The sequence below is a fragment of the Stegodyphus dumicola genome, chromosome 5, assembly GCF_044657685.1.
Source record: "Stegodyphus dumicola isolate Sdum_Otavi_A_Nest chromosome 5, ASM4465768v1".
Classification (NCBI taxonomy): domain Eukaryota; kingdom Metazoa; phylum Arthropoda; class Arachnida; order Araneae; family Eresidae; genus Stegodyphus; species Stegodyphus dumicola.
In genome coordinates, this window is record NC_140772.1 from 168,086,189 (window position 1) to 168,098,784 (window position 12,596).

Consider the following 12,596-nt stretch of genomic DNA (forward strand, 5'->3'; position numbering starts at 1 on the left):
ATTTCTTTTAATACTGTTTGTTGCGTTCTACGTTTCGCGAATTTGGGGGTGATTGATGACAGCACCTGATGAAAAATCAAAACACAATTTATTCGTCAGTATTACACAGGACAGTACCACGGACGTGTTACAATCCTCGAAAAACTACGACAAACACGCTGAAACAATAAACAACTCTGCCTTCAGGCTATCAAGCTATAGCGGTGAAGACAGCTTCACGACAAAGCACTAAAGTACAGCTCCCCACTCGGTCGATCGCTCTCGAGCTAACCTCTGAACTCAAAACACTGCTACTGAACTCAACATACTCTCAAGATATTCTCCACTATAAAACTCTAGACACTCTGCTACTTCACGTACAAGCAAGATTTATATAGCTTTTGACCTGCCTTCGAGCAGATTCTGGAGAAAACCGCTAAGAATTCGTTTTAGAATGCTCTCGCTCCGTCCATGGTATACTGCTTATTTTGTCGCCAGATGGGCGTCGAGACAAATTTCGCAACCCTGTTTATGCTTGCTACTTTCTGGCAACCCTGAATCCGCTTGCGGGGAAGCTATCTTGCCGCAGCTGGGCATTTCGCAACAATATATTATTTATCATCGGGGCCAACAAGTGGCGAAAGGGTTGTACACCTGTTATACTTCTCTGTCCCACTTCAAGCTTCCCTAATGAGGCTCTTTTAAAAATTGTTTCATTTCAGCACCTCTCGATACAGTAGGTAAGAAGAGTTCCCATTTCAGTCGTTTAATTCAAGGTCAACGCTGAAACTGAAAATTTTATCGAAGTGTTTGTAAAAAAGAAATTTTGTTACAATAAAGCCTCTGAAATTTCGTATTCAGGTGGCTATGTTTAAATGCAAGATCAGTGTGACATGATGGTAATGTCTAATACAATAAAAATAAAAAACTCTTTATTTCATTAGAAATCATTGTTGTTGTTATCCAAAAGCATGGGCTCATCAATTTCTAAGATATTTCGAGAATTCTGCACCATAAATTAAATCGAAAATTGAGGGCTGTGTTAATATTAAGTCTAATTTTAAAATATTACGCTCCAAACACTCATAAAAACTGTTATTGATGCTCCTATCGCAAGTTTTAATGAAATACATTTATTATTTATAAATTTCTTTCCGATATGCAGTTCATCGTGGAAGAGAATATTGAGCCATATAAGAGAGAAATTAATTTCACCACCATTTTCCAAAGCGTATGGTAGCCAAACAATAGCTATATCTCACTTTCGCGGCTGAAATAAGTATTCTCCGTTCATTTCAAAGGCCCCCCAAGTTTTTTTTATTATTGTTATTATTTCATATAGAATTTAGTTTGGTGTATTTAAAATACGCGAATTTTATTTTTTAATTTCTGGTTTTAAAGCAAACAGCCATAGAGTTTCACGCCAGTAAATATTAGATGACAAAAAAGCAGAGAAGATTTAAAATGGAATCATTGCAGTCACACACAGAATATAATTTTAAATATCGATGTGCTTTTATTTTTTCGAGAGAAACGGAATTATTTGCTAGAATTCTTTTATGATGTAAGATAGAGCTGAAATTGCATTATTTTTTATTTTCTCACCACCACAGCGGATGGAAAGAAAGGTGGCATGAACTTTGTTGGCACCTCCAAAAAGCCTGAAGCGAGAAAGGCTGAAATGGGACATCATGACCTCTACGGGATCAATTTCAATTCGTATAACACTGTAAATGATATAAACAGAAGAATAATCTATATGATATCTATGTATAGCGGAACTATAGGAGTAAAATGCTATAACTTCAGTCTTTTCCTTTACGAAAGCAAACAGAAAGTTTTCTCTCTGGATGATCCAAAGCAAAATTCACTCAAGATTTAACGAACCAAATTTGAAATTTATTCACTATACATAGCTAATAATACTAAAAACTATCAACTGCGATTCAAGGCTATAATAAAACCAAACACAAATTCGAATGACAAATAAGACATTAAAAGTGTCTGCTTCCTTATTATCTAAAAGCAGAGCTTCTCAAACTTCTTTCAACTGGGGACCACTTTTATGGATTAGAATGTTCTGCAGATCGCCTTACTCTTGCCCCTTTCGAAAGCAATTTTTTAGCATTTTTTTTTTAACAGTAGAGTTATATTTGTAAAATATAATTAACAAAAATTCATCTAATTTTATATTAGTATAAATAAATTAACAGAAGAAAATTTATATTTCTTTTAATACTTCAAGCCTATTAGGGTTTGGAGGATTTTTATTTTATTGATTAAAACTTCAGTATACACTGGTGTGCAAAAATTAAGGACGAGATGGTTTTTTTCAATATACCTTTGTACAAAAGCTTTCCAAATCAACACATTTAATACCGTAAGATCCCCAATACGTAAGGACATGAGTAATGTAAGCAACACTTACTAAAAGAGAAATCAGAGGGATAAAAAGAAGATTTATTGAAAAATTAGCATGGAGCGCAATGCGACTGAAGGCCGAAACATCCCTGTGATGGGTGTCCAGCAAGAAACATCCGGTCTTTAATAGGGAATATGATCTCCCCTGACTGCTAGGCAGGTTTCACAGCGTCTGCCCATGCTGAGAATGAGGGTGTCAATGAGTTGTTGAGGCATTGCTGCCGATTCGTCTTGCAGCGCCAATCGAAGCTCCGGAATCGTTACTGGTGGTAAGGTACGAGCTGCCAAGAGTCTGAATAGAAAATCCTATACATGCTCGATGGAATCGAGATACGGAGATCGTGCCGGCCAATCCATTCCTTTCAATATCCTCACTCTCTAACAGCTGTTCGGTAGCTACTGTGCGATGACATGGTGCATTGTCGTCCATGAAAAGGAACTGCGGACCCATAGCGCCTCTAGAAAGACGCACATATGGAAGAAGAATCTCGTTACTATAACGGGTCCCGTTGACTGAACCTGCGTCGAAGATGTGAAGTTCTGTACGACTACCAAGCATGATGCCTCCCCAAACGAGAACACCGCCACCTCCATACCTGTACCTTTCAATCATGTTAGTAGTATAAAAATGGGGGTTCTGCATCAGGAGGAGCTGAGGAGCTGAGGGCGTGGTCAATGACATCACACAGAGGGCGGGGCCAAAGGCAACGTCATCACACTAGGAGGCATGGTTTCGAGTGGAGTTGAGGTGTTGGTAGACTACTGATTGAATTGTAGACCTCCTGCTTTTCATTTAAAGTTAGTTTTTTTTAATTGGCAACGGGGTCATGGCGTCCTCTAGGGATGAAAAATGAAAATAATCTGTTTAGGAATTGCTCATGGCGTCCTCTACGGACGAAAAAAAAAATTTATTTTAGAAATTTCTTTTTTTTTTAAAAAAAATATTCTATTATTCAAAATATAGAATTGAACTCTCAAACAAAATATCTCACCAGCTCAGTAGTTTGAAGATTTTAACCACTAAGCTGATGTGATACATTCAGATTCAGGTAAAAAAGCCTATTTAAGAAAATGGAATTTGAATCGACTCATCAATTTATTCTGATACTTTTATCCTTTCTAGTTTTTCATGAAATTTTAACTTATTTCTCAGGTTTTCTGTTTCATAATAACATATTCATTTACTGTCATATTTTTTTAATACTTAACGTTTCTAATTTATTTGTAATATTTTATTTAATTTCCACATACTATTTTTTTCATACCTTTCATAAATTTCAGAATACCTGATTTTTAACTTATACGTTATATTTCACAAACGTTCCCGCACGTGCTGTTTATTTGTTACATTACTTAATTTTAGATGCAATTTCACACTTTTTTTAACGTTATAATGTTCAATATATTCTGAATTTTAACTTCATTTACTTTTTTTAAACCATTCTAGTATTCTATACACACTTTAACTTAGTGGTATGAAATTGTATTTAAAAAGAAACGTTTATTTTTCATGATCTTAGTTCTTTTACTAAATTTTCTACAGAATTTCTAATTTCTTTCACGTGTTTAACAATATCTTCCTTACATTACCGAATATTTAAAAAAAAAACTTAAGTCTATAACTGTTAATTGCTTTTCTTACGTTCATGATTTCCCTTCTGTGTTTATATTTCTTAATTCTAGCTTAACTTATTTATTATAATGTTTTTATTTCTGTCTCATCACTCGTAATTCCAACATTTTATCCCTTTTTATTCATTTTAACGATATGGATTGTTTTCATTTACTCCATATTCAAATATTTCCTTACAATTTTTATAATACTTGTTTTATTCCTCGATCATAATAGATCATCTACAGGTTTTACTCAGAAATTTCCATTCACAACTTTACAGTTTAATACCATTTATATCTAAATGTATTTCTTTCTCATATAGTTTTATGGTCTTCAAAGTTTCTAACATCATATTTAGTTTTAAATCCCGATTACCTTTAAGTGTGTTGATAATTTTCATTTCTAATTTTACAACCACGTTCAGTGTTTCATCCACACATACCAAAATATTTCTTACATTTTCTGATATTTAGTCTATGTCATATTTCAGTACTTCAAATGAATTTACACTGCTCACACTATTATTTTTTCATGTTTTAGAGACACTAACTATACTAATTTAGAGACACTAACTATACTAATTATACTAATTTCCTGCACTAATTGCATCTATGTCAGCACTCATGATATACTAGCAATTGTTTTGCATCACATGCATAAAGAAATTCTTAAAACCAACTTTTTCAATATCGTACTCAAATTACTGTTTTCCAGATGGGAATTACCAGTATTCTTTGGTTTTACTCTGTTACATCTTTTTAAATTTTAACATCTTACTTTTAATTCTAACATACATCTTTTAAACAGTTTTTTCTTTTAATGATGCCTTACCTTATTTGTTCAAATTAATTCTTTCATTCACTTTCTTTACTACCTTTCAGTACCTTCATAATTCACTATGCAAACGCAATGTCTTTCACTGACATTCTGTTTAATAATAACACAAGTTTCCTTAATTGACAAAAAGCGAATTATTTCTCATTTCAAAATAGAACTACTATATTTTTGCACAAACATTACCTTTATCCATTCAAGCCACCCCTTAACCTGTAACTGACGTAGCGATAGGGAAGGAGATTCTTATCATATGCTCTTTCGACATTTGAGGTTTCTAGAACTTCTTTGACAAGTATATCAATACCATCAGAAAATATACTTAACACTTTTACCCAGTTTAAAGGCAACATACTGTTATAAGAATGGTTTTAGTTAAATTTACAACACAAATAAACGCATTTTGTGCTAAATAGGCATAAACATTTAGATTCAGAATATTTCTTTTTAATCCGATGTAAGACTTGAATTTCATTCATGATACGGATTGTCTCTTGATTTTCTTTTTGTTTACCTTACACTAATAGAAAATTTTTATTTTACAAGTTCAGCTTTTAATAAAATAGAAATAAAAACTACGATACACCTGCTGTTTTTAAGAAAAGGAACTTTGATATATTTCTGGAAATGTAAATGCTTTTAGAGTTTTCTTTCAAGAACGTTGACTTTCATTACTTTACTAACTTCAGTAATTCTCTTATTAGCTAATATGAATGAAAGAAGAATGTCAAAAATGTGACACAGTATAATTCTTACGAACATATGTACCTTTACCAACATACAGATATTACCGATTGAAATGAAGAAAGATACAGATATTTTACTCCAATCTACATTAAATTAAAAAAAAATATTTAAACTTTCATACATTCCAAAGAATAAACGAAAACTCAATAGATATTGTAATGTTTGTATATATGAGATAAAAGTTTTATGAATGGTATTTAAAGTAACGCTTAGAACTTCATAAAAGCGAACATTCACTATGTTAATACACATATCATCAGTTATTTACATTAATCAATGTAATATTAATCATTACATGTACTATATGCATATATATTTAAAGTTTAATTGTCTTACAATTGAATAATTAACTATTGAGAGAAAGAGGTTCATATCTTACACTATTTAATTCACATGGAACAAATTTTTCCATCAACCACATTGAACCACGTTTATTAAATTCGCCAAAGCTCTTTTATTTCTGCATTTTCACACTCACGACACATTTTAAATGTAACTATTGATTACCATTTCAAACACCGATATCATAACTCAGTGTAAAACTACCTCATAACTCATTTTTCCCTACTAACTACAATTTTATATATTCAAGAAGTACATCTAAGACATGATCATTTTCTATGTTCTAGCAAATCGATTCAATTGCGAACATACTATTAAGACTTGCGATTTTAGAAGACTTGCATGTATTAACGATGTCAACGTTTCTTCGTTTTTGTAAGATTCGTATCAAACCATGTCGCATTCGAATGTGGTGTAAGAGATCACTTTTCTTTTAAACACTTGTGAACAATGGATGCAATTTATAAGAAGAGAAGTATCATGCTGTTTCAAAACATCATCATCAGCATATTTCTGTTTCTTTTGACACCAGCAAAATTTAAAAAAAAAAAAAAAAGGTTCGTGAGATTTTCTTCAAATTCTGTTTTACTTGAAAAAATGTCCGAACATTCAATACGATGTAAAGATTCGTATTGTTTTAAATTCTTATGCTCACTAAATATTTTTTATCACGATTTACCCTTAAAAGTAACTTTATAAGTTTTCATATCATTTTACATGAAAAGAACTTGTGATTATTCACTACAAAATTCTAAGACGAGAAGCTTCGCGACTTTTCAAACTACAAACTTAAATTTCTTAGGACATACACTACATCTGATGTTTCTTTCATGAGATTTCAAATATCTCTTCAGATTACTCGTATTCAAGAAACCTTACAAATATATCACATAAGTTCAGCGAATAATCGCTTCATAAACTCTTAAATTTTCAACACGAGTGAATCACTTGAAGCATATACTGCACTGTAAACATACAATACTTAAAAAAATTGTTATAAAAAATAAAAATACATTCATTTCACCAAGAAGCTTTTCTATTTAAATACATTTATTTATTTCCAAAGAACAAGTTTCTGTATTATACATAAAATGTACTTAGAATTTTCTTTCTTTAGTTAATATCAAATTAACAACAATATCCATTTACTGATATTTGATATACATGTTTGCTTTAAAATTAAAACTAAAATTTCAATATATTTCTATTAAAAAAAACATAAGGAAAAAAATACTCATAACATCAACCAAAGACAGAAATTTAAATAGAATAGCTGTACTTATATTAGTGCATTTTTATAATCTTCATAACATTTCGATTCAAAAAACCTATTACAAAATAAATGAAACATTTTTTTCTGCCTTAAAGAATCTCTTATATTTTTAAAATTAATACATAAAAATATATCTTCACCAATATATTTAATTCTATCCTCAACACTTATTATAATGCAATCATGTCTTGTTTGTGAAGGATGATTTACAATGCAACCTTCGCATTTATATAGCTTTTTTATCACTGAATTTAATTCAGTTTTGATAGAGTTTATGAGTTCTTTAAAAAGTTCATCATCATCACTTACCATATCCGAACAATTGTTTTTACATTTGCTTTGCAACGGTAAAATAATTTCAAAAATACTTTTATATAAAGTATTAGATACATCAGGAATAATTTCTTTCAATTTTTTTTAAAATATCACAGTTTACTTTTAGGTATGTAGGTTTTAGTTTAAAAGAATTTTCATCTTGTTTAAAAACTTGTTGAAAAATACACTCACCTTCTTTGTTGAAAACTACCAACTCATTATTGCAAATGATGCTGGCACTCGTATAGACAAGATTAAATTCATATATTTTTGAGGAAAATTCTTGCCATGTTGCAGGAGTTATAACAACACTGCGTGTAGTAGGGTATAATATTTTATTTTGTTCCACACATTCACGTAGATGAATGTTCATTCTGTTTTCAAACTGATTTATGGACACAAAATATCCCCAACCAAGAGTCCACTGTGCAATCAACTTCGAACTTTCTTTTTTCTGTTCTCGATTATTCGGCATGAAGACATTTTCAGGAACAGACTTCATATAGTGGGCAAACCAGTCATCCTCTGGAAGTTCATCCTCATTATCTTCCAAGCGTCGTTTTTTTAATTTTCGAAATTTTTATGTTTCGGAATGTGATACTAATTCTAGGATCTTTAACGTCAGGTTGAGAGGGTATTCCGTGCATCCAAAATTGATTCGTTGGGGGTTTCATTACAAGGAGAGTTCCATGAGTTAAGTCCACGCTTCGAGATGTGAAATTTCGCCTGGTAAATACCATTTGACGTTTTGCACCTAAACTGATGATAGGTATATCACTTTCAGGTTCGAGACAAGTTTCATTGTCTTTATGCGTTGAAATTTTCGCCACTCCGTCAGGATAATAGTTCAATAAAGCAAAATTATATTTTTTGCCAGTTATCGTTTCAACATAATCTTTTACATTTAGAAGAGTTTGAGTCCATGGTTCTGCACAAATGCTCGTTCCAGAGAATTCGTAACTAAGTCCTTCATCACCAAAACCGAGTACTTTTCTTCGTGGAACATACTGAGTCCCATTAATTTCAAAACTAATATTTTTAAAATCATAATTTGATAGTTCATCTAGCAAAATATCAGCTTCATTTCGTGAATAAAATTCTTCGTATAATTCCACATTTAACTCTGTATCCCATATATTCCTCATATTCGCTTTTGAATCTAACGACAATTCTGAATGATATAGAAATACGTAGCATTCTTCAATAACAAAAATTATCTAAAACATACATTAACGAAATGATTTCATCAACACTTATCGTAATACATTCTTGTCATGTCTTGTTTGTGAAGCCAGTCTTTCCGGCGTCATATGTGTAAAAAAAATCATGATAGGATAGTGGGAAAGAGTTATAGTGTCCTAATGTTGTTATTCTGAACCTCGATATTACATATATGCATAAGGAGAATCTTAAAAGCATCATCCACTTATCATGATAGAGTAATGGAAAATTTCTAAAACTCTGATAATCATACGCGAAAGAATGTATTATCTTAAGGTTATTGTTGCTATTCCAAATTTGACAATACATACAGAAGTGAAGGAAGACCCTTGATAAGCGCTGCACGTTATCATGATAACGTGAAGTCTACAGCGAAGTGAAGAAGTGAAGGAAACAGAAGTAAAGTACAGAAGTGAAGGAAGACCCTTGATAAGCGCTGCACGTTATCATGATAACGTGAAGTCTACAGCGCTTATCAAGGATCTTCCTTCACTTCTGTATGTATTGTCAAATTTGGAATAGCAACAATAACCTTAAGATAATACATTCTTTCGCGTATGATTATCAGAGTTTTAGAAATTTTCCATTACTCTATCATGATAAGTGGATGATGCTTTTAAGATTCTCCTTATGCATATATGTAATATCGAGGTTCAGAATAACAACATTAGGACACTATAACTCTTTCCCACTATCCTATCATGATTTTTTTTACACATATGACGCCGGAAAGACTGGCTTCACAAACAAGACATGACAAGAATGTATTACGATAAGTGTTGATGAAATCATTTCGTTAATGTATGTTTTAGATAATTTTTGTTATTGAAGAATGCTACGTATTTCTATATCATTCAGAATTGTTAGATTCAAAAGCGAATATGAGGAATATATGTGATACAGAGTTAAATGTGGAATTATACGAAGAATTTTATTCACGAAATGAAGCTGATATTTTGCTAGATGAACTATCAAATTATGATTTTAAAAATATTAGTTTTGAAATTAATGGGACTCAGTATGTTCCACGAAGAAAAGTACTCGGTTTTGGTGATGAAGGACTTAGTTACGAATTCTCTGGAACGAGCATTTGTGCAGAACCATGGACTCAAACTCTTCTAAATGTAAAAGATTATGTTGAAACGATAACTGGCAAAAAATATAATTTTGCTTTATTGAACTATTATCCTGACGGAGTGGCGAAAATTTCAACGCATAAAGACAATGAAACTTGTCTCGAACCTGAAAGTGATATACCTATCATCAGTTTAGGTGCAAAACGTCAAATGGTATTTACCAGGCGAAATTTCACATCTCGAAGCGTGGACTTAACTCATGGAACTCTCCTTGTAATGAAACCCCCAACGAATCAATTTTGGATGCACGGAATACCCTCTCAACCTGAAGTTAAAGATCCTAGAATTAGTATCACATTCCGAAACATAAAAATTTCGAAAATTAAAAAAACGGCGCTTGGAAGATAATGAGGATGAACTTCCAGAGGATGACTGGTTTGCCCACTATATGAAGTCTGTTCCTGAAAATGTCTTCATGCCGAATAATCGAGAACAGAAAAAAGAAAGTTCGAAGTTGATTGCACAGTGGACTCTTGGTTGGGGATATTTTGTGTCCATAAATCAGTTTGAAAACAGAATGAACATTCATCTACGTGAATGTGTGGAACAAAATAAAATATTATACCCTACTACACGCAGTGTTGTTATAACTCCTGCAACATGGCAAGAATTTTCCTCAAAAATATATGAATTTAATCTTGTCTATACGAGTGCCAGCATCATTTGCAATAATGAGTTGGTAGTTTTCAACAAAGAAGGTGAGTGTATTTTTCAACAAGTTTTTAAACAAGATGAAAATTCTTTTAAACTAAAACCTACATACCTAAAAGTAAACTGTGATATTTTAAAAAAAATTGAAAGAAATTATTCCTGATGTATCTAATACTTTATATAAAAGTATTTTTGAAATTATTTTACCGTTGCAAAGCAAATGTAAAGACAATTGTTCGGATATGGTAAGTGATGATGATGAACTTTTTAAAGAACTCATAAACTCTATCAAAACTGAATTAAATTCAGTGATAAAAAAGCTATATAAATGCGAAGGTTGCATTGTAAATCATCCTTCACAAACAAGACATGATTGCATTATAATAAGTGTTGAGGATAGAATTAAATATATTGGTGAAGATATATTTTTATGTATTAATTTTAAAAATATAAGAGATTCTTTAAGGCAGAAAAAAATGTTTCATTTATTTTGTAATAGGTTTTTTGAATCGAAATGTTATGAAGATTATAAAAATGCACTAATATAAGTACAGCTATTCTATTTAAATTTCTGTCTTTGGTTGATGTTATGAGTATTTTTTTCCTTATGTTTTTTTTAATAGAAATATATTGAAATTTTAGTTTTAATTTTAAAGCAAACATGTATATCAAATATCAGTAAATGGATATTGTTGTTAATTTGATATTAACTAAAGAAAGAAAATTCTAAGTACATTTTATGTATAATACAGAAACTTGTTCTTTGGAAATAAATAAATGTATTTAAATAGAAAAGCTTCTTGGTGAAATGAATGTATTTTTATTTTTTATAACAATTTTTTTAAGTATTGTATGTTTACAGTGCAGTATATGCTTCAAGTGATTCACTCGTGTTGAAAATTTAAGAGTTTATGAAGCGATTATTCGCTGAACTTATGTGATATATTTGTAAGGTTTCTTGAATACGAGTAATCTGAAGAGATATTTGAAATCTCATGAAAGAAACATCAGATGTAGTGTATGTCCTAAGAAATTTAAGTTTGTAGTTTGAAAAGTCGCGAAGCTTCTCGTCTTAGAATTTTGTAGTGAATAATCACAAGTTCTTTTCATGTAAAATGATATGAAAACTTATAAAGTTACTTTTAAGGGTAAATCGTGATAAAAAATATTTAGTGAGCATAAGAATTTAAAACAATACGAATCTTTACATCGTATTGAATGTTCGGACATTTTTTCAAGTAAAACAGAATTTGAAGAAAATCTCACGAACCTTTTTTTTTTTTTTTTAAATTTTGCTGGTGTCAAAAGAAACAGAAATATGCTGATGATGATGTTTTGAAACAGCATGATACTTCTCTTCTTATAAATTGCATCCATTGTTTACAAGTGTTTAAAAGAAAAGTGATCTCTTACACCACATTCGAATGCGACATGGTTTGATACGAATCTTACAAAAACGAAGAAACGTTGACATCGTTAATACATGCAAGTCTTCTAAAATCGCAAGTCTTAATAGTATGTTCGCAATTGAATCGATTTGCTAGAACATAGAAAATGATCATGTCTTAGATGTACTTCTTGAATATATAAAATTGTAGTTAGTAGGGAAAAATGAGTTATGAGGTAGTTTTACACTGAGTTATGATATCGGTGTTTGAAATGGTAATCAATAGTTACATTTAAAATGTGTCGTGAGTGTGAAAATGCAGAAATAAAAGAGCTTTGGCGAATTTAATAAACGTGGTTCAATGTGGTTGATGGAAAAATTTGTTCCATGTGAATTAAATAGTGTAAGATATGAACCTCTTTCTCTCAATAGTTAATTATTCAATTGTAAGACAATTAAACTTTAAATATATATGCATATAGTACATGTAATGATTAATATTACATTGATTAATGTAAATAACTGATGATATGTGTATTAACGTAGTGAATGTTCGCTTTTATGAAGTTCTAAGCGTTACTTTAAATACCATTCATAAAACTTTTATCTCATATATACAAACATTACAATATCTATTGAGTTTTCGTTTATTCTTTGGAATGTATGAAAGTTTAA